A 27,461-nucleotide genomic window follows, 5' to 3' on the forward strand; every position below is an offset into this window, starting at 1 on the left:
GTTTAAACTCCAATATAATCACACTCCCACCCCTTTAATAACAATGTTGCTTTGTAATCCTCATGACTGTTTGGTTTCCTAGTCTAGGACACTGTGAAAAGATGGAATAATACTTCACAACTAATGGGATGCATTTCTTTGTCCTGACATTACAGTTAATCCTGAATTGGATCAGTATTGTGTGTGTTGGAGTAACCTCAACTTGGCTTAGCATTGAAAGGCTTGTATAAGACACCTCTTAACTCCAATTTAAAAACCACCAGAACAACTTCTTGTCCTTTTTCAGTAGAAAATGTGCCAATCAGGATCTTTTTTTTCCTTTTTTTCTTTCCAGAAATGGTCAATTCCTAGAAAAATGTGCAGTTCTCTTAGAAGAAAAAAAATAAAAGTTAAGTAGTAATAGTGAAATTTCACCAGGATCTCAACTCTTATAAGTCAGAGTCAGAAAACAGCTATAGAGTCTGATTCTTGTCTGAGTGGTGTAAATTAAAAGAAACTCTATTGATGTCAACGGAACTATGTCTGTGTAAAAACTGGTAGGAACATAAGAATGGCCATACTGTGTCAGACCAATGGTCTATGCAGTATCCTGTCTTCCAACAGTGGCTAGTGCCAGATGCTTCAGAGGGAATGAACAGAACCGGGCAATTATTGAGTGATCCATTCAGTCCAGTACTAGCTTCTGGTAGGCAGAGGCTTAGGGACACCCAGAGTATGTGGTTGCATCCCTGACTATTTTGGATAATAGATATTGATGGACCTATCCTCTGCGAACCTATCCAACTCTTTTCTGAACCTCGTTATACTTTTAACCTTCACAACATCCCCCGGCAAACAAGTTCCATGAGTTGACTGTGTGTCGTGTGAAGAAATACCTCCTTTTGTTTGTTTTAAACCTGCTGCTTATTAATTTCATCCGGTGACCCTTAATTCTTGTGTATAACAGTTCCCTATTCACTTTCTCCACACCATTCACAATTTTCTAGATGTGTATCATATCTCCCCTTAGTCGTCTCTTTTCTAAGGGCAGGTCTACACTAAGGGCGGGGGTCGAATTAGGGTACGCAAATTCAGCTACGTGAATAGCGTAGCTGAATTCGAAGTACCCTAATTCGAACAACTCACCCGTCCAGACGCGGCGGGGTCGAACTCCGCGGCTCCCCCATCGACTCCGCCAACTCCTTTTGCCGAGGTGGAGTACCGGAGTCGACCGCGGCGCTTCCGGAGTTCGAACTATCGCGTCTAGATCAGACACGATAGTTCGAACTCCGAAAAGTCGAACTCTCCGCGTCGAACCGGCAGGTAAGTGTAGACGTACCCTAAGATGAACAGTCTCAGCCCACGTCTACACTACAAACTTATGTTGGTATAACTGTTGCTCATGGGTGTGGAAAATCCATACCCCCAAGCAACACAGTTATACCAACCGAACTCTCTGTAGACAACGCTATGTCGATGGGAGAGCTTCTCCTGTCAACATAGCCACTGCCTCGTGTGAAGGTGGAGTTCCTGTGCCAATGGAAGAAGCTCCCCTGTTGGTGTAGTGTTTTCACTAAGCACTACAGCCATGCAGCTGCACGAGTGCCGTTGTGTTGCTGTAGCACTGTAAATGTAGACAAGCCCAGTCTTTTAATCTCTCCTCATGTGGCAGCTGTTCCATACCCCTAATCATTTTTGTTGCCCTTCTCTGTATTCTTTTCCAATTCTAATATAACTTTTTTTGAGCAGGTGTCAAGAACTGCATGCAGTATTCAAGATGTGGGTGTACCATGGATTTATGTAGTGGCACTATGATATTTTCTGTTTTATTATCTATCTCTTTCCTAATGGTTCTTAGCGGTGTAACTGAAAGGATGATCAGGCCCATTGCTTGAAGTTATCTAGCCCATCCATTGGGGGAACAATTCTGGATTGTTCCCTATGATACATTTTTTAGTGTGTTGGCCAGCCTGGATTTAAATGTTTCAAGAGCTGAGGCTTCCATCACAAGTCAGATTTGTCTGGCGGGAATTATTCCACTGTTCCTTTAAAAATGTGTGAAATGGTCTTCAGGGGAAGTGAGTTAAGCTTTATTTTTAAACACAGAAGAGCCTGACCTACAGTAACAAATGCAATTCTGCTGTGGAAAAGGGTGGGAGATGGGATTTGGCTACAATGTGCAGGGAGGCCACATCTTTTGCACACGCTGACATTCTGCTGCAAGTAGGTTTGCTGCGCTCCAGCATGCAGGAGGCTGGAAAATGGATTCTGCTGTCTCTGTGGCTACAGCCATACAATGTTATTTCTTTCCTCTCCACATCTGCCCACCCCCCATGCCCTTACGGAGAGCGGCCAATCTCTTGCGTTATAGGGCTGTGAGGCTGCTGTATGGGCTGTGGATTAGCTGTACTGCCACTCTGCGGTTTGGGAAAGGATTCCTTCCACCCACAAGTATCAGGGCGTAGCCATGTTAGTCTGTATCCACAAAAACAACAAGGAGTCTGGTGACACCTTAAAGACTAACAGATTTATTTGGGCATAAGCTTTCAGAATTACAGAAATTCACTCCATGCATCTGAAGAAGTGGGTTTTCTACCCATAAAAGCTTATGCCCAAATAAATCTGTTAGTCTTTAAGGTGCCACCGGACTCCTTGTTGTTCTTCCACCCACAGAGATCAATAACAAGGGCTGTGCACTGGTTCTAGTCTTTGGCCCTATATGATTAACAATTTGATAGCACTACTAGGTGAAACAACTGCTAAAATGCACAAAAATCCTCTCCCTGGTAACAGTAGACTAGAAATCTATAAGGAAACCCTTTTTTATTACTGTAGACAAATCAGTCTTTGAATAGACTGAACAGAGAGACTGGATTTATGACTTATTACAACAACCCACTAACTCCCTCTTTTTGTCATGACTGCAGGGATGTTAATGGACCATTCCACCTTGAATGGTTCCATAATATGTGCTAACTACTAATGCTAAACAATCTGTTCCATCTTGCATTTTTGCTGTGATGGCAGGAGTCGTTTCTCAGGCCGAAAGAAGATCTGCTGTATGTAAACTGGAAAGCTTGCCTCTCACCAACAGAAGTTGGCCCAATCAAAGATATTACCCTCACCCACATTGTCTGTGTTTGAATGGTTCTAATTTAAACACAGTTCACTTGATGGTAACAAAGTCACATGCTGCTTTATATCTAATCTCACAGTAAATACTCTATGCTGGTCAGTTCAGGGTCAAACCATTACATTAGTCAATATTATTTGTCACACCTAGGCCTGGTCTACACTGGGGGGGATCGATCTAAGATACGCAACTTCAGCTACAAGAATAGCGTACCTGAAGTCGACGTATCTTAGATCGACTTAGAATCACTTACTTTGCATCCTCATGGCGCAGGATTGATGGCCGCAGCTCCCCCATCAACTCCGCTTTCGCTTCTCGCCCTGGTGGAGTTCCGGAGTCGACGGGGAGCGCGTTCGGGGATCAATGTATAGACGAGATGCGATACGTTGATCCCCGATAGATCGATCACTACCTGCCGATCCGGTGGGTAGTGTAGACATACCCTTATTTGGAGTTTTATTAGCTTCCCTGCTGCAGCCTCTTTTTTTTTTTTTGACAAGTTTTAAAAGTCAAATCCAATCTTTTAATTTTGCAGATGCAAATGAGGTCATGCAATCATCTTAACTGTTGGAGCGAATCTACAGCTGATAGATTTCGTCCTCACTTGTAAATACTCTTTACCCTCCTCCCAGTCCATTTTCAGGATAATTTAACTGCAAATATTGTGGAAGTTTATTTGGAAACATGTTGATTATCTCTGCATTTATTTAAAATGTGGCAGGTATTGCGGGAAGATGGTGGCAGATTCAAATTTATATGGAGTGATTTTTTTAATCAATATTAAGAAAAAGATTATATTCTCCTGGGATTGTTGTTGGAAATACACAAGAGGTTAACTAAACTAGCCACTAGGTGGCACCAGTGATCTATTCAAATACACCAATGTCAGATTTTTAACTAACATGGAAAATATTTTATATCTAGGCATAGGAGGCAAGTTTGTATAATTTTTGGTGGTGCCCAAAATGGTGGTGCCCCCCTGCTCCCACCCTGTAAGCCGATATAAAATGAAGCTACAATGCGTTGGCACCACAAGATTACAAGGGTCATTTAAAAGTGGAAAGTCAGAAGCAGCACTTGCCTGCTTCAATATACGGTATTAAATTTTGTTGCACCTGTTGTGACAAAGTGGGAATGTTCTTAATGTTTTCTCTGAATAGTGTGTGGGTACCTCAGTTTCCCCTGCAAGGTACCAACTGAAGGGGTTGAGGACAAAGAGATCAGGTGGCCTCCTTGTCCGGAAGAGACACAAAGGCCAGAAGACGGAGTGTCAGTTTGGAGCTAGCTGGGGAAATGGGGAGAGGCCCAGAATTGGGGATGGGCTCCCCACCCCCCAAGATGGACCTGACTGAGGGGTCCTGTTTTCTGTACCTACAAGCTCTGTTTTAGACTGTATCCCTGTCATCTAATAAACCTTCTGTTTTACTGTCTGGCTGAGAGTCACGTTTGACTGCAGAGTTGGGGTGCAGGGACCTCTGGTTGCTCCAGGACCTGTCTGGGCAGACTCGCTGCAGAAAGCGCACGGTGTTGAAGGGCATGCTGAATGCTCCGAGGTCAGACCCAGGAAGGTGTAAGCTTCTTGCCCTGGAGACAGTCTGCTCAGAGAGAGGAGGCTCCCCCAAAGTCCTGACTGGCTTTGTATGGAGTAGTTCCAAAGCATCCCAGCATCCCCTTCCACACCATGCACTTCCCGGAAGTCTGCACAGGCACTGACTCTCCCTCCTCCGGCCTTTGTCTCTTTTCCAGGCATTAGGAGGCCACCTGATCTCTTTGTTCTCCAACACCTTCAGTTGGCACCTTGCAGGAGAGCGGCCCAGGCCATCAGTTGCCCAGAGACAGGGTTTTGGCCATTCTCTGTGCAGACGGCATCACACTGGCCCTCTAGGGCTCTACAACAATCACACCCCCTTATCCCACCATCTAGATCCTTGAGAAATGCATAGGGGAAACTGAGGCACCCACACAGTATTCAGAGAAAACATTAAGAACATTCCCACATCGTAACACCTGTATACGACTAGTTATATAGTTTAAAGGGTGTAAAATAATCAAGTATTGTGCTAAACACAATGATACTGCAAACTGACCACCATATTTAAGTTGCACGTTTTCCCCCTCAGGTGAGGGCTCTGGGGTGGGGCTGGGGATGAGGGGTTCACAGTGCAGGAGGGTACTCAGGGTTGGGGTGCTGGGGGTGCAGGCTTTGGGGTCAGGCAGGGCTGGGGATAAGGAACTTGGGGTGCAGACAGGCTGCCCCAGGGCTAGGACCAGAGAGGACTTCCCCCCCCACCCTCACTGGCAGCAGCAAGCTCCAGGGGAGGGACTCCCCCCTCCCCCCGCCAGCACACTCACTCTGCACCATGGTCACTGCACGTGCTCCTAGGGCCTCTCTCAGGTCCAGAAAGCCCACTCGCCTCCCCTATGGTGGGTACCGGGGGGCGGGGGGGAAGTTGCCATCACGTGTGGCCTCCCCTGCTGTTGCCCCTCACCATAACCTCACTGGGGATGGGGGATAGGGCTGCCCCTTGCCCAGCATGGGGCAGGAGTGGGGACTGCAGGGTGGTGGCTGGGGTGGGGGGGTAGGGTGTCACAAAATTCACCCAAGCCCCAGCTGCACAGGTCTAGGAAGCCCCCCTCCCCCATCTCCCCTGTGGTGGGTGGGTGTTGGGGGGCGGAGACTGCCATCACATGTGGCTTCCTTCCTCCCCTGCTGCAGCCTGCTGCCCCTCACCCTAGCCTCACTGGGGATGGGGCTTCCTCTTGCCCAGCATTGGGCAGGAGTGGGGGCTGCGGCGGGGAGGGGGTGGATCACAGGGTCAAACCTCACCAAAGCCCCAGCAGCTGCTCAGGTGAGTGAGGTCCACTCCAGATTTCCATCTCCTGGCCAGAAGTCCCCTTGGCGTCTCCTCCATGTGGGTGCCGGGGACGGGAGAGACAGCTCCCAAGCACGAGTGTGCCTCCTCCCACCTCCTCTCTCCCTGTCCCCCTCCTCCTCCTCCTCCTCCCAAGGTGCTCCAACAGTCTGCCGGCCACTGCTCTCTATAGCCTTAGGCAGAAGCAGTGGCAGGCAGCTGGCAGCACAAGCAAGGGAGAGAGGCACTGGCTGGTTTTTTTTTTTTCAGGCAGGGAAGCTCCGAGACTGGGGGGAGGGCCTGCTCCAGGCAGGGCCAGGGGAGAAACCCAGCTCCAAATATTGGTGGAGCACAGCCCCCTGCCTTGCATATTCCTGGTGCTCGGGCACCACGAGCCCATATAACCTGCCGCCCCTGTATCTAGGTATGGCAAGTGTATTGGTGATACTAATTTTCTTCCTAACATTTGTTGGGACACAATTGCATCATGATAGATTGTGGGAGCCAGAAGCAGTAACTCCCCTGATGACAAGATAGTTGTATCCTGAAAACTTGTCAACCCTTTGACAGCAGAAATCTTTGACCCTGAATAAGGTTTAAGAAACAAATATTTCAGTCTGCTCCATAGTTTGTTGCAGACATTTTTATCTGTGGAAGTGAACAGAGCAGGCCCCACTGGACTTCTGCATTAACAATGCTCCTCTCTTCATTTTTCCCTCAGTTTCATTTATTTTTAATATCTGTGCTGTTTTTGCTCAGTTTATTTTGTTTAGGCAAAATGGCAAGACATAATTTTTTTTCAGAAGTGGGTCATGTTTCAATCATGTTGGAAATCAAAATTGAAAACCTCAGTTGCTGTGAGCCACTGTTGCTCGGAGCATAGTCTAACCCACACATCTTTCTCTGCTTCTTGCTAGAGATGGCCCAAAGCCCAACCTGTGAAATTTAACCCTTTCAAATTTAGGGCAGAACAGATTAATTGAAATCTGTCAGTCCAGTTCATTGAGTCATGCCTCAGAAGAGCATTTGTCCTTGTAAGATTTAAACCCCCCAGTGACGGAAAGCTTGAGACTTTTGGTTTTGTTGCGTATGAGCCCTGATTTGACCTCACATCCTGTAAGGAGAGTGTGTACACTTCCTACCCTCTCCTACCTTGGCAAGGTTACACACTCTCCTGATCTCAGAGACATGTTCTGCTCCATAACAACAAGGTTACTCAGCTGTTAAACCTCGAGGCAAGGTCCTCCCTATCCAGCTAAAGAGTGAGGAGAAAGGGGAAATACCAGGAAACGGGACTGTTGAGACAGGAATACCTGGAGAGAGTTTCTGTCCTTATCTATACACACCATTAATGAGTAAGTGGGCAGCTAAGTACTCTGGTCTAGGGCCAGCCTGAGCAGACACTTGGTCGTAGGTACAGTGAGAGAGAGCAGGGTCAGAGAGTCAAGTGCCAGATAAGTCACAAAGGGAGTATTTTTCCTGATTATTTTATCCCACACAGGGCTTTTTTCTGTTTACCATTCCTTTTGACAAACAGATGATTGTACCTCCCCAAAGTGCAGCATGACCCAGTTCATGGACTATTTTGATCCCAGTTTATTTCTGACAGGAAATTTCCTGAGGGCCTGGATAGATTCTTTTGATCCTTGGAGCAAGAACCCCAAACTAAGAAAGAGCTGCTACTGTTGTGGTAGTCCCATTCCTCTGAGCGACCATATCTGGGCAGTCACCATGCTGCCTGGCACAATTTGAACACAGACCTGAGCCCAACTTAATCATGATTACACCCAAATGTGTGTGTCTCTGTCTCTGTCTCTCTCTCTCTTTAATTAATACCTGGTACTCTGGACTGAGGCTGTTGGGGAAATCTCTCCAGTGAGGGTTGGGAGTTAGTAACCATTGGTGGAATAAATGGAACCAGGGCATCTTGAAACCATGACATGTAATTGAAGAATAGCTTCTACAGCAATGAATAAATACATCTTCTCACTGGTCTGTATTCACCTAGAACCAAATCAAGACAAGGGCATGTGCTACAGATGAAGAGTAACCAAGTCAGAAAACGAGAGAGATTTAGTTTTTCCTCATGAAAACCTCTTTAAACATACTCAATTTCCCCTCTGTTTCAATTTCCCTCACATTAGAGCAGTAGCATACAAATACACAGCCCCTCCCTCTGACTGAGCACTAAGGACCAGATTTTCAAGGAATGCAGATACCTAAAGCTGCAGATAGATGCCTCCTGGAATTTTCAAAAGCACCACTGGGAGTTAGGGGCCTCCTGGGATTTTTATACGTGCCTAAGCAAGCCAGGCTCCTGTCTACATCTTTAGGCACTTGAATACATTTGAAAATCTGGCCTTAAGTGTAATGTTGATAGTCTACATCATGCTACAACTGTATGTTCATTTTTAGATAGACAAAAGTTATGATGTGTATGAAAATATGTGAGAACAGAAACATAAAGGGCAAGGCCCTCCATAAGATGACATGACCCCGCTCACAAAGATTCAGCTTACACCAGGCACCTACCCTCTCATCTTTATTATTTGCCCTAGTAAAAACCTTGGAGGCATCTGAGTGTCACAACTCGGTTCCAGGGCAAGCCCATCCTCAGACATGGCTTAACTGGAGGTAGCTTATTGTTGTCTCTGGGACTACTGCTCCAGTGGTCCTGAAATAATGTATCCAGCAGCATTCTATTTCATAATTCATAAGAGGACAAAGACTGTCCTAGGAAGTTCTGAAGAGACATCCCTCATTCCATTTGGTGACAATCCGGTAGATTCCAAAAGCAAAAAATAGCTCACTGTCGGTACTTTATGAGGCAGAGCGAAACTACTCCTAGAGGAGACGGTGAAATAACCTGCAGCGAGGAGAATGCACCCCACAGGAGACAAGAAAATCTCCTCACTTCAGTTCAAACAGTGTGTGGCAGGAATATCGTATACAAGTATTTGACATTTTAGCGGGACTAGTCCTTAGAGGGGGCAAGGGAAATATTACCTGTGGGCAGGGAACATTTTGGTACCCTCCCCACACCTGCTGTAAGTGCAGTACTGTGTTTACAACAGTAAAAGTGCAGGCAGCTTGCATTAACTGAAATAGGGCAAGCCCCATTTGTATAAAGGAAAACTTCTTGCTTTTTCCTAGCCCCAGCTTCCTCAGTATTTTTCATATGGCATTTAATAGTGGAGTATCCTCAAGTAAGTTTTGCATGCCAAACTCAGATTTTTCTCATGTTCTTTTAGACTGAGTAGAGATGCCAAGTTTGGTGTTTAGGAAACTGTGTCTATGTAGCTTCCTTACATTCTTAATTAGTATAGAGAACAAAGACTCGACACCAAGAATGCCTGAATTCCCGGTGACCTTTCACTGCAAACTGTGAACTTTGCTCACTAAACTCAAGGTATATTTAGGCTTCATTATACAGGCTGCAAGAGAGTCACTCTTCTTTCCCTTTCTAGATCATTACTTATAAGTGACAGCTTCCCAACCACAATGAAGAGTGGGAGAACTTGTCTGAGTAAATTCCAAAATCTATTCCAGCTTTTGCTGGCTCAAAATTGTAACCTTCACATTGAGCTTTTTCAAAAATAGCTGTCATGCAGACAAAGTGGCATGAGTTATACCAGCGGTACCTCTTATATAACATATATGGCAGTATCCTAATGGAATTGTCCAAAACATGTGGTAAAATCCTACAGTTATTTCTCAGTTAAAACTTAATTGATCTCAGCATCTGTATCCAGCATTCATTCTCTCATGTTAAATCACTGAAAAGGATGCTGAAGAGAACCTGTTGAAGTCAATGGGCGTTTCAACTAAGTAAAGAAAGCAGGATTTGATTTAGTGGTAACGCTACTATGAACTGTGATTGTTAGTGTAGAATATTGCAGGGTTTTGTTTCCTCTTGTTTAAAGGATACTTTTAAAGATTTGTATGTTTGTCATTTTAGAGTTTTCAAAGCAGCTGCGTTGTATTTGTAAGTTTTTAGTGTTCAGAAAGTTTAGCTGTGTAAGAAATATTGTGGCTGCATGTCAATTTAACATCCTAATAGGTTCAAATACTAATATCGATATCAGTATAAGTTGCGTATCTCTTGTTTAAGTGCTTCTGTAATTTTAGTGAGTTGGCAAGCACTGACAATATTCTCAGCACTGTATAAGACACAGGTATTAAGACAGTTTCTGCCTCTGAAAGCTTACCATCTGGAAAACAGGAACAGAAAGATAAGATCTCCTAGGAGACTGAGCTGCAAGCAAATATATTTATCTGTAACAGATACACTATGATCTCACCGAAAGCTTTTTCATAAGGAATAATTGGTTGGATACATTTAAGTGAATTATGGGCTTTGGGGAGAAGAAGTTGCACTTAAAGTGCTATCCTTCCTTGGTCATAGTAGCTATGGAAAAAGCATATGCAGTACAAACTCCTAATTGCACCTCTGTTTTCTCTATGCACTGCTGTTACTGAATGACCTGTTAACAAACCATACACTTCAAAGCACCCAGAAGCTAGGGTGACCAGGTGTTCAGTTTTCAACCAAAACACCCAGTTGAAATGGGATCCTGGTGGCACCGATCAGCACTGCTGACTGGGTCATTGACTGTCGGGTTGGCGCTGCTGCACAGTGGGACTGGCAGGCTCCCTCCTAGTTTCCGTGCCACGTGGCTCCTGGGAAGCAGCCACCATGTCCCCACTACCTCCGGCTCCTATGCACAGGGGTAGCCAGGGGGCTCTGCATGCTGCCCCCACCCCAAGCACCATCCCCGTAGCTTCCATTGGCCAATTTGAGCTGCCGGGGTGGTGCCTGCGGATAGGGCAGGGTGCAGAGCCACCTGGCCACGCCCGCACCCCCTCCCACACCCTAGCTCCCTGAGCCAGCCTGGTGAAAATGAGCAAGTGAGTGAGAGTGAGGAGGGTGTGTGTGTGGCTAAAATCCTCTCTTCTGCCTAAGTAATTTAGCCGGGGGTACTGGTGGCCTCCTGTCAGGGCACTGAGGAAAAACAAGTCACTCCAGGGCCACTATTCCATTGTATTGACTGAAAAAGCCTCTGCACCTGTCTCAATGTGGGGAGAAGTAGAGGATTCTTGGAGCAGTGGGTCCCTCCAGACCTTACTTCCCTTCCCATGACCCACATCTTTGTGAGAGCAGCAGGCAGAATTGGAGCCTCCCCAAATCCCCGCCAACCCCCTGCCTCCCTCCCTTGGCAGTATAACTGTACTGCTCCACTGTCAGGGTGTTTTGTTTCTGCAGAGGGTGAAGAAGAGGATTTGTCCCCGTGATTTGAATCCCATCTACTGCACACTCATGAGGTGCCCTTGTATCCTCACCAAGTGGTAGCAATCTGATGTGATGGCTGCCACGGGGTGAGTCTGTTTTGTGCCTTTTCTATTTGCATCCGTTTTAAATGTGTTTGAGTGACCAAGAAAAAAAACACATTGTGATTTATTCACAATAACCTCTGCATTGGCTGATGAAGGAAACACATTCACCAATGAGAAAAGGGAACTGTATTTCTAAACTATTTCACAGCACTGTTTTAATTGAGGGGGGAAAGAGACCATTTATTCCCCCTTCCTACCCAACTTTTTTCTTTTTCTAATTCCCCTTTAATTTCCTCCCAACCAGTACCAGCGAGAGGAGTGTAAGGCTGGGATTTTCAAGAGGGACTAAGGGAGTTAGGTTTCCAACTCCTATATAAAGTCAATGAGAGTTGGACACCTGGGATAAATTGTTCAGTACTTAAGTGATTTAGGAATCTGTCTCTTTCAAAGGTGTCTAAGTCCCATTGAATGTCATGCAGCACTAGTGGATCTCAATAGAGGACCAGAGCCCGAAGGAGAAAGACAGAGAAGACAGGGCAAACTAAATTTCATGAGGGTGTTGGCAAAGAAGCTGGATTTGAATGGAGATAAGGTGATGAGTATAACAGATGTGACTGGATTGGTGAAACTTGTATGCTAAGGGGCCACAGAGGGGAGTTCCTTAGAAAAAGAAACCTACGGGAGGCCATAAGGATTCATAAATTGCAATTGCCCTATTCTCCACTTAAACTTCTCATTCTGGGTATGTAAATTAAACCAGTTTAAGACCCCCAGTCACTTACAGCTACTTTTCCCCATCATCCATAGCATATCTGCAATTGACCCAATATATTTTCTCTCTGCTTTGTGGATTAAATTAGAGAATGTTTGTGAAGCTAAACTATTCTCCCTGGACATTTTTCTGATAGCCCTCCCCCCATTTCAATGGCCTTTTTCAAATATTTTAATTAAAAAAAAAGTGATTAAAATACTGCATCCATCCACTTAGTGACAGCTGAGTGGGGCTAACACCATATTAGAATAAAGCATAGAAAGCCAAGGCTATTTGAAACAAGTGAGATGCACACACAATTGCATTTTAAAATATTTTATTACTTAAAAAAGAACATAAATCTCCTAGTCTAGACATTTCTTTCAGATTATTGATATTTTTATATATAAAACTATTATGTCAAGCATTTAAAACTGGCATCAAACAATATTTTGATATCCCCAAGGGTTTTTTCTGAGAATCCTTTACCTGTTTTGGTATTTTAAAATGACATACTAAAATAAGTGCAGGCGATTAAGGAAGATGGGTATGTTATATTTTATGAAGAAAATCCAGCAGAACTGTTTGTGGGGATATTTAGTTACAGGAAACCCATTTGTTGAGCCCCCGCTTCAGTTGAAACAATTAAAATGTTGGTTTTGGTTGGAGCTCAGAAATTTTATTGGATCCAAATGCCTTTCAGATACCCAAGTTTGAAAATGTTCAGGACTGCCTATGAAGATAGGGCTAGGGCTTTATTTCAGGATCTATATCTAAAAATCTTGAATTTTGGCCAGGTTTCTATCAAGATCTGAACTTTAAGCTCAGGTGTATTTCTGTACACTGGAACAAGTCAGAAAAAGGCGGGAAATGGTAGTTTTCATAATTTTTCACTAAACATTTGAAAATGTACAATGCTATTCTACTTTATGTATGTGTTTCTGAAAAGAAAAGGCATTAATTTTGATCTTCTTAACACAGTGCTGTAGATAAAGCATTAGACTGGAGTCACAATAGCTGAGTTCTGTTCCCAACTCTGCCATTGACTTGTTGAGACATTGAACAAATCACTTAAACTCTCTGTGCTTCAGTCTCCCTTTCTGTAAAATGGGGATAATGATGCTTACTCATCTTTGCAAAGAACCATGTGCTAATTATTCTTATTTTTAGCTGTCTGATAAAATATTCAGTAGTTCTTATATAACCATATGTACAGTTTTAAGAATAACATGGTAGCATCCCTATGGAAAACTCCTGTGGGATTGGCTAGAAAATAACCGTTCTTTATAATGTTTTAACCAATTTCTTTAGAAATGTATAGCTAGGTAATAAGAGCCCAATCCAATTCCTGTTGGTGGATCTTTTCATTGGCTTTGACCGACTGTGTTTTGGATCAGGGTTTGAAAGCTCTAATAAATTCAATAGGAGGTTTCAAACCTTCTGTAGAAAGGGTCTCCTTCTCTATTAAATTTTAGAGGTTGGATACTTCAGTTGCACCAAGCTCACAAAGCTGTGAGAAAGATCCATCTTTCAGCTCCCCCTCTTTTAGGGCCAGGTAGGACATAGGGCCACTAAGTTATACTGAGTGGGACGGTCAGCGGGGACAGCTCCATTGACTGAGTATTGTACAACACTGTGTCTGAGGAGGTGGAACAGGTGCAAAAAAGGAGTGTGTGTAACCAAGGCTGAGGATATAGCTCTATATGTTTTTAGAGTTTTTTTTATTGTAAGCGGTTGGTTTCATCCCAAATAAGTTCTATTGGACTTTTTCTATAAAAGATCAAAACAATTAAATGTGCTTTTTCCTCTTTTATATGGACACTCAAACATCTGAGGAATTTGCATGATTCATTCTCAACAAATGGATTTTTTTAATTAAATTAAATAATAATGTATCTTATTAGGCAACAATGATTTTTAGTTCCAAAAGTCACATTTGAGAATACATAATAGTCCTGACTCTGGATACTATGAGCTAATGTCTACTTGTAAGAAACTTTTCCATTAAAGCTCAAAATCATGTTTACCATCTACTTGCTATTACTCAGAGATATTAAACAGAGTGACACTGCTCTGTGATTTTTATACACAGACACACATGCGCGCACGTGCGCGCACACACACACACACACACACACACACTGTGGATATCACAAGTATATAACAATCATGATTCACTAGATACTAAAGAGCCCTCAGTCAGCCCAAGAGAAAATTACTGTGCATCTCTCTCAATGGAAAAAAATCCTTTCCCAATGAAGCCCATAACTGATCCCTCTCTAGCCCTAGAAAATATTAACAGAATTCTTTAAACAAGCAGGAGAAAATGCAAAATGTTACAAAAAAGTCTAACAATTACATGAAGAGCTACAAATTATATTTTTTTTCTCACTTTGAATTTAGGAGATTTCCCCAATGGGGTATTTTCTTTAATTCTCTGGAAGAAAAAAAACCATACTGAGATTGACTGCAAAGAAGTTTTGTAGTGGAGAAATTTCTACTTGAAATTCAAACAGCATATGGCAAACACTTGAGTAATTTAGCAAGTCCCATGGAAGATCCAAGTGATTATTTTAAGATTGCTTGAGTCTTTAACCAATTGTGTTCTGGCTTAGTCATTGTGGATATGTCATTTGGAGTTTCAAAACTGGGTATACTTACATTTAGATTTTTGGGAAGGGGCAGTACAGTGGATCAAAGTCACTTGTGGTTCACCTTAAGAGGCCTGGATTCCGTGTCTGCTTTAGGTCAGTCGAGTAAGATATTTTGTTGATTCCAAATCAGCACCTATAAAAAGTTAGTTGTATTTTAAAACACCAAGTTAGAATTTAGACCATAATAAAGATATCGGCACTCCCAGTAACAAATAACATAAAGTATTCTCCTTTTTGCACAGACATCAAGAAACATTGACCAAGATTTTCAAATCCAAGTGGCTAAAATTAGCCTCTTAATGCCATATTTAGGCACCCAAATCAGTAGCCTGATTTTTCAAAAGTGCTCCACACCCAGTAGCTCCCGTTGACTTCAGCTGGAGTTGTAGGTGCTCCACGCTCTTGCAATCAGGCTACTGATTTTAGGTGCCTAATTATAGACTAAAGAGTCTACTAGTAGTAGGCAGTCATGTGTAAAAATCTTGACCATTGTTTTCAGGCAACCTATTTGGCTATAACTCAACACATGGATTTTGATTTTCAGGAAAACTACTTGACTATTGTTTCCTAAGCATTGTGTCATGGCTGTGCAGAAGCATTTTTTTTATCATTAGATGTGAAATTATCCAGGTGCCAGTACAGAGACAGATGGCAGTATTCCATGAAACATTACCTCAATAAAAGCACATGACTCTTGTGTGTGCACTGTGCTCTGAAAAGACACTGTTTTTTCAGAGGCTTTGAACTCCGTGTGATATGCTTGGCACCTCGCTGGACTGAACTCTAAGTATGAGGATGCTGGACATTCAGACAACAAGAGAATGCTAATATTTAACCACTGAGCTCTCCTTTAATAAAACAGAGCATGCACTGCTTCTTTTGCAGAATGCAAAAGAATTTAAGCCTGTTTTAAGGTAATGGCTTACTGTCATTAGTTTTAAGACAAAAATTAATGACAGGTCATCAACACTTTTTAATAATGTCATTGCCTCTGAAAGTCCCGTTAACAGTGGCAGAACACTATTCAGTGGTTCTCAAACTTTTGTACTGGTGACCCCTTTCATGTAGCAAGCCTCTCAGTGTGACCCCCCCCCTTATAAATTAAAAACTCTTTTTTGTATATTTAACACCATTATAAATGCTAGTGGCAAAGCGGGGTTTGGGATGGACGCTGACAGCTTGTGACCCCCCAGGTAATAACCTCGTGACCCCCTGAGGGGTCCCAACCACCAGTTTGAGAACCCCAATAGCTCTTGAATTAGATTTTGTGAATTTCTCACAAAAGCTGAGTTACCTGAAAGCTTAGATGTAAATACTGTTGAGTGATATGTATTAAGGGTTTGACACAAAATCCACTGAAGTCAATTAAGAGAATCCATCAACTTCAATGAACTTTGACTCAACCTGTGGATTCAGGCTCATTCCTACAAATTACTGAGCATTAATTTCAATGAAACTACCCACAGCCTTACAGTTAAGCAGATACATAAGTAAGTGCTTTGCTAGATCAAGACCAGAGAGTTCAGCACCTTGCAGGACTGAGCTCTTAAAAAGATTCCAATAATGATAATTAATAATCTTTTCTTTAAAAAGTGACAGAGTCCTGTGGCACCTTATAGACTAACAGAAGTATTGGAGCATAAGCTTTCTCGGGTGAATACCCACTTCGTCAGACTCATGTGGTGGAAATTTCCAGAGGCAGGTATAAATATGCAGGCAAGAATCAGGCTAGAGATAATGAGCTTAGTTCAATCAGGGAGGATGAGGCCCTCTCCTAGCAGCTGAGGTGTGAACATTCTGCCCACATATTTACACCAGCGACACCATCACAGGACCAAACCAGATCAGCCACAACATCACCGGTTCATTCACTTGCACGTCCACCAATGTAATATACGCCATCATGTGCCAGCAATGCCCCTCTGCTATGTACATTGGCCAAACTGGACAATCCCTATGTAAAAGGATAAATGGACACAAATCAGATATTAGGAATGGCAATCTACAAAAACCTGTAGGCAAACACTTCAATCTCCCTCCCAACACACAATAGCAGATTTAAAGGTAGCCATCCTGCAGCAAAAAAACTTCAGGACCAGACTCCAGAGAGAAACTGTTGAGCTTCAGTTCATTTGCAAATTTGACACCATCAGCTCAGGATTAGCAAAGACTGTGAATGGCTAGCTAACTACAAAAGCAGTTTCTCCTCCCTTGGTGTTCACACCTCAACTGCTAGAAGAGGGCCTCATCCTCCCTGATCAAACTAACCTCGTTGTCTCTAGACTGATTCTTGCCTGCATATTTATACCTGACTCTGGAAATTTCCACCACATGCGTCTGATGAAGTGGGTATTCACCCACGAAAGCTTATGCTCCAATACTTCTGTTAGTCTATAAGGTGACACAGGACTCTGTCACTTTTTACAGATCCAGACTAACATGGCTACCCCTCTGAATCTTTTCTTTAGTAGCTCAGTTTCCATATTTCGGTTAGAGTGGAGCAAGAAACTGATTTTTCCATCCCTCAAAAGTGTTTGAGATTTTGAAAAATTTCTCTCCCAAATCAGGATGAAAAGTTAAATCTGAAATTTTTGGCAACTGAAAATCCAAAAATGTTTTTGGTTTGGGTTAGTCAAAACATTTTATTTTGTTAATCTTGAAATGTTTAATTTCAATTTTGATCTTTTTTGTAACTATTTTTAGTCTAAATTTACTACAATTTCAAAACAAAAAATCTTCTTGACATTAGAAACAGAAATTTTTCATTTGGAAAATTTCAAAGCAGGACATTTTGATAATTTCAAAACTTGTCCTCGATATTGTTTTGATGCAGGAGAGGCATCAAACTGACCCTGTTTCATTATCAGTTTTGGTTTTGATGAATCAGCAGAGGATTTTTTGGTTTAAAACAAAAACGTTGAAAAATTCCCTAGTGGCTTTGATTACAATAAGTAAATGTTTGGTGAATTAAGAAAGCAAACAAATAAGACTTTGTTTCCCACAGATGGGTCATTATTAGCCCAATTCCAGCAGAATGTTAAGACTGGCTGCTGTGAAACCACATGAAGGGAAATGGAAAACCCTTCTTCCTAGTCTCTAATGTTCCTGGCCCATCTTTACATTGTCCAGAGTCATGAATGTGTTTTAAAATCTAAGTACCAGGAGGTTCTGTAGAACCAATGATATACTAAAGCTGAGAACATTTATTTTGTCTCTTTTTAGCTATAGCACATTACTAGCTATGCAAACATAAATAAAGCAGAGGGGTAAACTCCAGGGAGGGAGAGGAATTGTTTAAGTTAAGGGCCAGTGTTGGCACAAGAACAAATCGATATAAACTGGCCCTCAACAAGTTTAGATTTGAAATTAGATGAAGGTTCCCGATCATCAGAGGAGTAAAGTTCTGGAATAGCTTTCCAAGGGGAACAGTGGGGGCAAAAAACCTAACTGGTTTCAAGACTCAGCTTAATAAATTTATGGAGGGAATGTTCTGATGAGACTGCCTACAATGGTATGTGGCCCATCTGCAACTGCTAGCCAGGGCTGGCTTTAAGCCAATTCACCCGATTCCCCGGAATTGGGCCCTGCACCGAAGAGGGCCCCGTGTCCGCGCCTAAGGGGGCCCCGCTCCGGGGGTCTTTGGTGGCATTTTGGTGGCAGGGGTCCTTCGGTGCCATGGAAAACCCGGAGCGGACCCCCCCTCCGCCGAAGTGTTGCTGAAGCCCCGGACTGCCACCGAGTATTCCAGTCAGGCCCCGCGAATCATAAAGCTGGCCCTGCTGCTAGCAGCCAATATCTCCAACAGCCAGAGATGGGACACTAGGTGGGCAGGGCTCTGAGTTACTACAGTGAATACTTTCCCACATGTCTGGCTGGTGGGTCTTACTGACATGTTCAGGGTCTAACTGATATATATGGATTGGGAATGAAGTTTCCCTCAGGTCAGATTGGCAGAGACCATGGGGTTTTTTTTGCCTTCCTCTGCAGTGTGGGGCATGGGTCACTTGCTAGTCTGCATAGATTAAATGGTGAATTCTCTGAAACTTGAAGTCTTTAAATCATTATTTGAGGACTTCAGAAACTCGGCCAGAGTTTAGGGATCTATTACAGGAGTAGGTGGGTGAGGATCTGTGGCCTGCAATGTGCAGGAGGTCAGATGAGGTGATCACGATGGTCCCTTATGACTTTAAAGTCTATGGGGAGATACAAATGAAAACCAATATCTTAAAGCATCCCTAGATATATGAAGGTTTTGGGGAGTGGGCAGAAAGACAAAACCAATTTCCAATTTTATATTTTAAATCAGAAAATAACTTGACTTCCTTTTAACTCAAATTTATTCCAGCCCACTTGAAAGATATTTATCCAGTTACAGTTATTATCTATCTAATAAGGGTTATCTGTTTAATTTATTTTAGTATAGCTGGAGCTGGTAGCAATTGCTATAGTTAAGGTTGCCTAATACTTCCCATTATAAGACCCTGTTTTCAGTTGCTTATAATTTTGCCAAACTTTACTCTTTCTGACTGAAATACCCCGTGCCAGGTGTCTGCCTCAGACTGATGTTGTTTTTTGAAAGTTTCGGCAAAAACGGTTCATTCTTTCCCAAGAATGAGATTTGTTGTTGTTGTTGTTGAGAATCTCTAGCACCTCGGTCTTTAGAACAAGAACTTGAAAAGGGGCAAGGGGATTGTCCTGATGTCAAGAATGTGCTTTTATTCTATCCCTGTGAAAATCCACCCAAATTTGGCCAAGTTATAAGTAGGGTGACCAGATGTCCTGTTTTTAAAGGGACAGTCTCATTTTTGGGGAATTTTTTCTTATATAGGCGCCTATTACCTCCCACCCCCTGTCCCGTTTTTTCACAGTTGCTGTCTGATAACCCTAGTTATAAGCCTCTGAAAATCACAGGTTGCACATGCTCAGGAGACACTCATTAGAGTTTGTCAACTAACTTCTTATAAGATTCATAGAATATTAGGGTTGGAAGAGACCTCAGGAGGTCATCTAGTTCAATCTCCTGCTCAAAGCAGGACCAACACCACCAAATCATCCCAGCCAAGGCTTTGTCAAGCCGGGCCTTAAAAACCTCTAAGGGTGGAGATTCCACCACCTCCCTAGGTAACCCATTCCAGTGCTTCACCACCCTGCTAGTGAAATAGTGTTTCCTAATATCCAGACTAGACCTCCCCCACTGCAACTTGAGACCATTGCTTCTTGTTCTGTCATCTGCCACCACTGAGAACAGCCGATCTCCATCCTCTTTGGAACCCCCCTTCAGGTAGTTGAAGGCTGCTATCAAATCCCACCCCCCATTCTTCTCTTCTGCAGACTAAATAACTCCAGTTCCCTCAGACTCTCTTCATAAGTCATGTGCCCCAGCCCCCTAATCATTTTCGCTGCCCTCTGCTGGACTCTCTCCAATTTGTCCGCATCCCTTCTGTGGGGTGGGGGTGCGGGGAAACCAAAACTGGATCCAATACTCCATGTGTGGCCTCACCAGTGTCAAATAGAGGGGAATAATCACTTCCCTCGATCTGCTGGCAATGCTCCTACTAATACAGATTCAATCTGTACTGAGCATATTCCAGTCTAGGATGGCAGGGACTGAGCAAGACTTTCCATGCAATTATTCATTCCTGCGACCAGGTGCCAGACACAGGAACAGAGAGCAGGGAGTCTGTCATAAGAACATAAGAATGGCCATGCTGGATCAGACCAGTGGTCCATCTAGCCCAGTATCCTGTCTTCTGACAGTGGCCTGTGCCAGATGCTTCAAAGGGAATGAACAAAACAGGGCAATTATCAAGTGACCCATCCCATCGTCCATTCCCAGCATCTGGCAGTCAGAAGCTTAGGAACACCTGTCTCTCCTGAGCTCTCAATGCATCTCCTGCTGGCACCCAGGGGGTAGGAGCTGGAGAATGGGTGGGGGGGCTTGATAGAAGAGGGGTATTGAAGCCAGAGGACAGGGGGACAGGCTGGACAGGATGGGGGTGGCAAGGGTCAGGATTGGGACAGGGTCAGAAGTGCCTATAACCACTCCCCTCCAGAACCTGGAATCAAACCCAGAATTCTGAGTCTCTGAATTTCTATGTTCATAAACTAAACAATGGGGGATGTGGGAAGCGACGGCCAGCACATCCCTGGGTGTGCGTTGCCTCCAGCAGCCCCCATTGGCCTGGAACGACAAACTGCGGCCAGGGGAGCTGTGATGGCTGAACCTGCGGACGCTGCAGGTAAACAAACTGGCTCGGCCTGCCAGCAGATTTCTCTGACAGGCCGTGTGCCAAAGGTTGCTGATCCCTGATCTAGAAGCTAGACACAAAATCTAATCTGTGACAGTGAGTCAAACAGACATACAATGAGACTTCTAGCCTGTGAAGACTCAAGAGATATAGAAAAAGCTTCAGCTTAATATCCAAACTTTGGGGTGCTTATCCAAAGTAATCTGAACCTCCTTTTTGGGTTGTCACATTGTTGAGGATCTGTAAGCAAGGGGGACAACTTCCCAGAAACAAAACAGGCACCATCCATGATGTTCCTCCCTTCCCAATTCAAGTAATAATGTTTATCATCAGAAATCAGAACAACTTAGCATGCAGAAAAGAGTAACAGAAAACTCCGCCAGTCTGGGGTTCAATGGTGTATGTAGAACCCCACTTTCCCAAAGGCATTCTCCTCTTTCTGGCCAAGAATCTCAGCTGCACCCAGCTTCCACAGCTAGAGTGGGAGAGAGCCAGTTGCTGCTACTTAATTGTGGGGCTAGTTCTATGCCTGCCTGGTAGCTGATTAGAGCAGCCCAGCTCTACTTTATTGTGACTAACTACGGCTCCCCCAAGGGGCCATCTTCCAAGCAGCTATTGCCAGAGCATGATCCCCAACCCCTGACGCACCATCTACATTAGGGGTTTCATAGGAGCTGACTGGGGAATCTCCAGCTGGAGATATATGGCTGTTTTCCAGCCCCTTTGTGCCACCTGAGCTGAACAAAGGGTTAGATTGCTTGCGAGAGAGAGAGGGTCAGATTTCAGCCGATAACTTATTGCCTTTCTTCTGAGCACTTGTGCAGCTATGATTGCATTAGTCAATATACATTGCTACTGTGTTGGAAGATTATTCTAAGTGTTCTTTGAAAAATGTGCACAGAAAGTTAACACAGAATAGGAGCTTAAACTAGTGAATGAAGAGATGTGACAAGATGTTACAAACCCCTATGACATGCATAAATCCTAAGGGAATAGCTGTGCTAAGAATAATATATTGGTACTACCCGGTTATCTGTGTTTAAAAGCTTTCTACTGTACTTTCTTAAAAGTAGAGGGAGAGAACATGGAAGAGAAGACCGTAGAGGGCAGAATCCACCATTCCAGCCCTATGCCAAGAGGCAGCAGAGACCCTGGGATGAAAGGAGCTTGAAAAAGGGGCTCACAGCCATCCACTGCATCTTGCAAACAGAACAAAGGTGAGAAAAGCAAAGTCAGATTTTAAATGGACAGAATACAGTATGTGTATTTCAAATAGCCTAGGGAAGAAAGTAACACAAAAGCCAGTGTCATACCCCTTTATCCCACTCAAAGGATAGAAGATAAAACAATGTACCGTACTTGGACACTTAATGTGTTTCATCCCTTTGAGTAGGATAGAGGGATGTGAATTGGCACCAGTTCTGTGTCATTTCTGGGGCTTGGAGATGCGTCATCTGCTCCCTGATTGCCATGTGCCTGCCAGCCTTTTAAAGAGGGTTTTCTCCCCATCTTGTATCCTGCCAAGTAGGCTTCCTCATTTGAACAGCTGAGATGCTCAATCCCTTTCAGAGTGAATCTATGCTCATTCATTGTTTTGAGCTCCACAGTTCAGCTCTGGATCTAACCTTTCCCACAGTTTGCAGGGGTTTGGGTCTGGGGTTTGGTTCAGACCCTCAGAAAGGTGAAAGCCAGTCACAAATTTATATCCAAACTTTCCCAACCAAATGACCTGCTCCTGCCCCCATTCCAAACTTCCACTGACTTCTCTGAGAGCAGACCCAGGCCCAAAATTCATGGGTGTCTGGAGCTGTTTGAGTTTGAGCCATTCTCTAATTATATTAAGTATCATTCTATATGCATAGATGTAGGAATCAGTTTCAGGACAACAGCATCCTTCCATTTAACTTCTTTTAAAATGGAAACATTATAATTAAATTTAAGTTATTTATAATGCGAGAAAAAGCTCATGAGGTTTTCTATTATAAGAAAAGCATTGGCATTATTGGTTTAGCTCTTCCAGCTGCAGCTCATGACAACAGGATTAGGGCTTTCCTGGGTGATTCGGGACAGAGCATGGAGCATAGGCAGTGGGCTTGGTCTTGGGGGACAGAACTTTGTGACGATTCCTCTCTGGTGGATGCAAGGAGAAACAGTCATGGGCTTTCTTGGGATGTGGTGGGAATAAAAGGGCTCCTGGAGAGGAAACATAAGCACAAGACCACCTGTTTGTACTGTTTCATCTATTAGGTCTATATCTGTAGGTATGTTCTATGGACCTGTGTAACTGGAGAAATTAGGTCATCCTGTTTTTTGTGTACTGCACCTTTAAACACTGGGATCTCTCTGCTGGCTACAGGTGGTAGCTGGGTGAGGCAGCTGACTTTTTGTGGTTCAGTTTGGATTCTGAAAGTCAGAGTAGGTCACTAGCCTCTCACTCTCTCATGAAAGACAGTATGACCCCAATTCAGCTAACCATTCTATCATTTGTTTTACTGTACTGCATGTGAGTAAGTGCTTTCAGTGAATCAAGTCTACATCTTTGTTTCTTTAACCTGAAATCTAAGGGTATGTCTATACTACGAAATTAGGTGGATTTTATAGAAGGCGATTTTTAGAAATTGATTTTATACAGTCGATTGCGTATATCCAAACTAAGCGCGTTAAGTCGGCGGAGTGCATCCTCACTACCATGACTAGCATTGACTTACAGAGCGGTGCACTGTGGGTAGCTATCCCACAGTTCCCACAGTCTCCGTCACCCATTGGAATTCTGGGTTAAGCTCCCAATGCCTGATGGGGCTAAAACATTGTCGCGGGTGGTTTTGGGTACATGTCGTCAGTCGCCCCTCCCTCTGTGAAAGCAATGCGCCTTTTTTCCTGGGTTACCCGTGCAGACACCATACAACGGCAAGCATGGAGCCCGCTCAGCTCACCGCCACCGCTGCTGTTGTGGGCAGGTCTACTGTGGAGGCTGCTGTGATCCAAGTAGCCAATGCAATCATTGACATTCTGTTATCAAGGGTAGTGACTCTGGGAAATGTGTGGGCCTTTTTAGATTTTAGGTGCATCACATTCCTGTCCTTTGTCACTGGTGAAGAAGTCTTGCAGCCGTACATTCCAGTCCGGTTGGCACTGTAACACCCCATAGCACTTCTGTGGTTGACACATGTAATAACTCCAGGGCTCTTGCTCTTTTGCATTGGCTGAGGTATCTTGCCCTACCTGGACCTCCAAGCATTCGACACAGAAGCACCTGCAGCAGCTGGCATTGCTACACAGCAGCAGCTCCTTGCCTTCGCAGCAGACGGTACAGTAGGACTGCTAACCGTCCTCATCCACCGCTTCTGCTGCAACTCTGCTCTCCTGATCCCCAGCGACGAGCTCGGGTGATCCATACTGGTCCTCCTGGGTGCTGCTGGCAGCAGACGGTGCAGTAGGACTGGTAACCCTCCTCGTTGGACATGTAGCTTGGCCCGGGTGTTCTGGGAACGTCTTCCCTGCCCGGCTCCTAGCAACTCCAGGGCATGGTGTATGGCTCCATCACTTCCCCTGCAGCTCTGCTCTCCTGCTCCCCAGCGACTAGCTCGGGGGATCCGTTCATGAAGCCTGGACAGTAGTAAGGAGCAGTTCAACTATAGGCTGAGCAAGTGCAGAATGGTGGTAGAATGTGCCTTTGTATGTTTAAAAGCTCGCTGGTGCTGTTGGTCAGACCTCAGCACAACCAACATTCCCATTGTTATTGCTGCTTGCTGTGTGCTCCATAACATCTGTCAGAGTAAGGGGGAGATGTTTATGGCAGGGTGGGAGGTTGAGGAAAATCACCTGGTGTCCGATTTTGAGCAGCCAGACACCAGGGAAATTAGAAGAGCACAGCAAGGTGCACTGTGCATCAGAGAGGCTTTGAAAACCAGTTTCATAACTGGCCAGGCTTCGGTGTGACAGTTGTGTGTGTTTCTCCTTGATGCAAACCTGCCCCCTTTGTTGATTTTAATTCCCTGTAAGCCAACCACCCTCCCCCCTTTGAAATAAAGTAACTATTGTTTTGAAACCATGCATTATTTCTTTATTAATTAAAAAAAAATGAGATAACGGACAAGGTAGCCTGGGTGGGGTGGGGGAGGAAGGAAGGACAAGGCCACATTGCTTACTGTAGCCACACTAAAAATCAAACTGTTTGAATGACAGTCTTCTGTTGCTTGGCCATCCTCTGGAGTGGAGTGGCTGGGTGCCCGGAGCCTTCCCCCCTCCCCACGTTCTTGGGCATCTGGGTGAGGAGGCTATGGAACACGAGGGGGAGGGCAGGCGGTTATACAGTGGATGCAGCGGGGGTGTGTGCTCTTGTTGGCTTTCCTGCACCTCCAACAGACACTTCATTATGTCCGTTTGCTGCCCCATTAGCCTCAGCATCACATCCTGCCTCTGCTCTTCACCCTCACTTAATTCTTTCCTGGCCTCTGCCACTGAATACCTCCATGCATTAAGCTGTGCCCTATCAGTGTGGGAGGACTACATGAGCTTGGAAATCATGTTATCACGAGTGTGGTTTTTTTCGCCTTCTAATCTGCGATAACCTCAGGGATGGAGATGATAGGGGGAGCATAGAAACATTCTACGCTCTACGAATCTGGGGGGACTGCATCGTCACTTGTGCTGCTGAGTTTGTCACACTTACCAAACAGGAAATGAAATTCAAAAGTTCCCGGGGCTTTTCCTGTGTACCTGGCTAGTGCACCGGAGTTCAAAGTGCTGTCCAGAGCGGTCACAATGGAGCACTCTGGGATAGCTCCCGGAGGCCAATACCGTCAATTTGCGTCCACACTACCCCAAATTGGATCCAGCAAAGTCAATTTTAGTGCTACTCCACTCGCCAGGGAGGAGTACAGAAGTCGATTTTAAGAACTCTTTAGGTCAACGGAATGGGGTTGGTTGTGAGGACGCATTCATTTTTAAATCGACCTAATGCGGCTAAATTTGACCTAACCCTGTAGTGTAGACCAGTCCTAAGTAATCTAGATTGAAATACTGTTCTCTGTTTTATGGGGAAAAATAGGGCCAAATGCTGTCTGGTGCTTACATAGCAACCCTCCCATTGACTTCAGTGGGAATTTTTTTCTGAATAAGAACTGCTCAGGAATATAAGACTGAGTGTGAAGAAAAGCAGAAGGAAGGTGTGTATATATACAGCCACATTTTTCAAAAGGGGCACCCTATGCAGGGCTGGCTCCAGACCCCAGCGCGCCAAGCGCGCGCGTGGGGCAGCATTTTCCCGGTAGGGCGGCAGGCGGCTCCGGCAGACCTTCCACAGTCATGCCTGCGGGAGGTCCAGTGGAGCCGCGGGACCAGCGGACCTCCCGCAGGCATGACTGCGGACGGTTTGCTGGTCCCGCAGCTCCGGTGCACCTCCCGCAGGCATGACTACTTGGGGCGGCCAAATTCCTAGAGCCGCCTCTGACCCTATGACGGATTTTGTAAACTGCACCACAAAATGTGTACATCATAGAACTGGTATTTGCCCTTTCAACTGCAATTTTTAATGCTGGTAAGAAGTGGATTTAAACTGAACATTATTTTTAAAGGTTTTGTTATATTTAAGGGTGAGAATACACATCATTTGCTCTTGTTTGCATATCACATTCCTTTTTCAGGCCTTGTCTACACTACAAGACTATTTCGAATCAACTTAGTTCGAATTTGTGGATTCGACCTTATGAAGTCGAATTTGTGTATCCATACTAAATACACTAATTCGAATTTCTGAGTCCACATTCACGGGGCCAGCGTCGACTTTGGAAGCGGTGCACTGTGGGAAGCTATCCCACAGTTCCCGCACTCCCCGCTGCCCATTGGAATGCTGGGTAGAGCCCCCAATGCCTGCTGGGGGAAAAAATGTGCCGAGGGTGGTTTTGGGTAACTGTCATTATTGAACCGTCACTCCCGCCCTCTCTCCCTGAAAGCGCCGGCGGGAAATCTGTTCGCGCCCTTCTCTTGTCAGTTACAGCGCGTACGCCACAGCACTGCGAGCATGGAGCCCGCTGCGATCATCGCTGCACTTATGGCCGTTGTCAACTCCTCGCACCTTATCGTCCACCTCTTCCACAGTCAGCTGCTGAGAAATCGGGCGAGGAGGCTCCGGCAGCGCGGTGAGGACAGGAATTCACAGAGTGGCGCAGACCTCTCACAAAGCAGGGTACGCCGCGCCGTGGAGATCATGGTGGCAATGGGTCAAGTTCATGGTGTGGAACGGCGATTCTGGGCCCGGGAAACCAGCACGGACTGGTGGGACCGCATAGTGCTGCAGGTCTGGGATGAATCACAGTGGCTGCGAAACTTCAGGATGCGTAAGGGCACTTTCCTTGAACTCTGTGACTTGCTGGCCCCTGCCCTGAAGCGCCAGGACACACGGATGCGAGCAGCCCTGAGTGTGCAGAAGCGAGTGGCCATAGCCCTCTGGAAACTTGCAATGCCAGACAGCTACCGGTCAGTAGCAAACCACTTTGGCGTGGGCAAATC

At 44.7% G+C, this 27,461-nt stretch overlaps 1 protein-coding gene across 2 annotated transcripts in view; it reads right to left on the reverse strand.

Moving 5' to 3' along the window:
• Positions 1-27,461, reverse strand: part of COL8A1 (collagen type VIII alpha 1 chain) — a 137,502-nt gene that overhangs the window by 33,726 nt on the left and 76,315 nt on the right. For both annotated transcript variants that reach the window (XM_045008485.1, XM_045008475.1), the window contains one exon: positions 14,711-14,836. The gene's annotated coding sequence lies outside the window, so the exon portion shown is untranslated. The remainder of the gene's footprint in view (positions 1-14,710; positions 14,837-27,461) is intronic.

Source organism: Mauremys mutica, chromosome 1 (assembly GCF_020497125.1).
Source record: "Mauremys mutica isolate MM-2020 ecotype Southern chromosome 1, ASM2049712v1, whole genome shotgun sequence".
Lineage (NCBI taxonomy): Eukaryota > Metazoa > Chordata > Testudines > Geoemydidae > Mauremys > Mauremys mutica.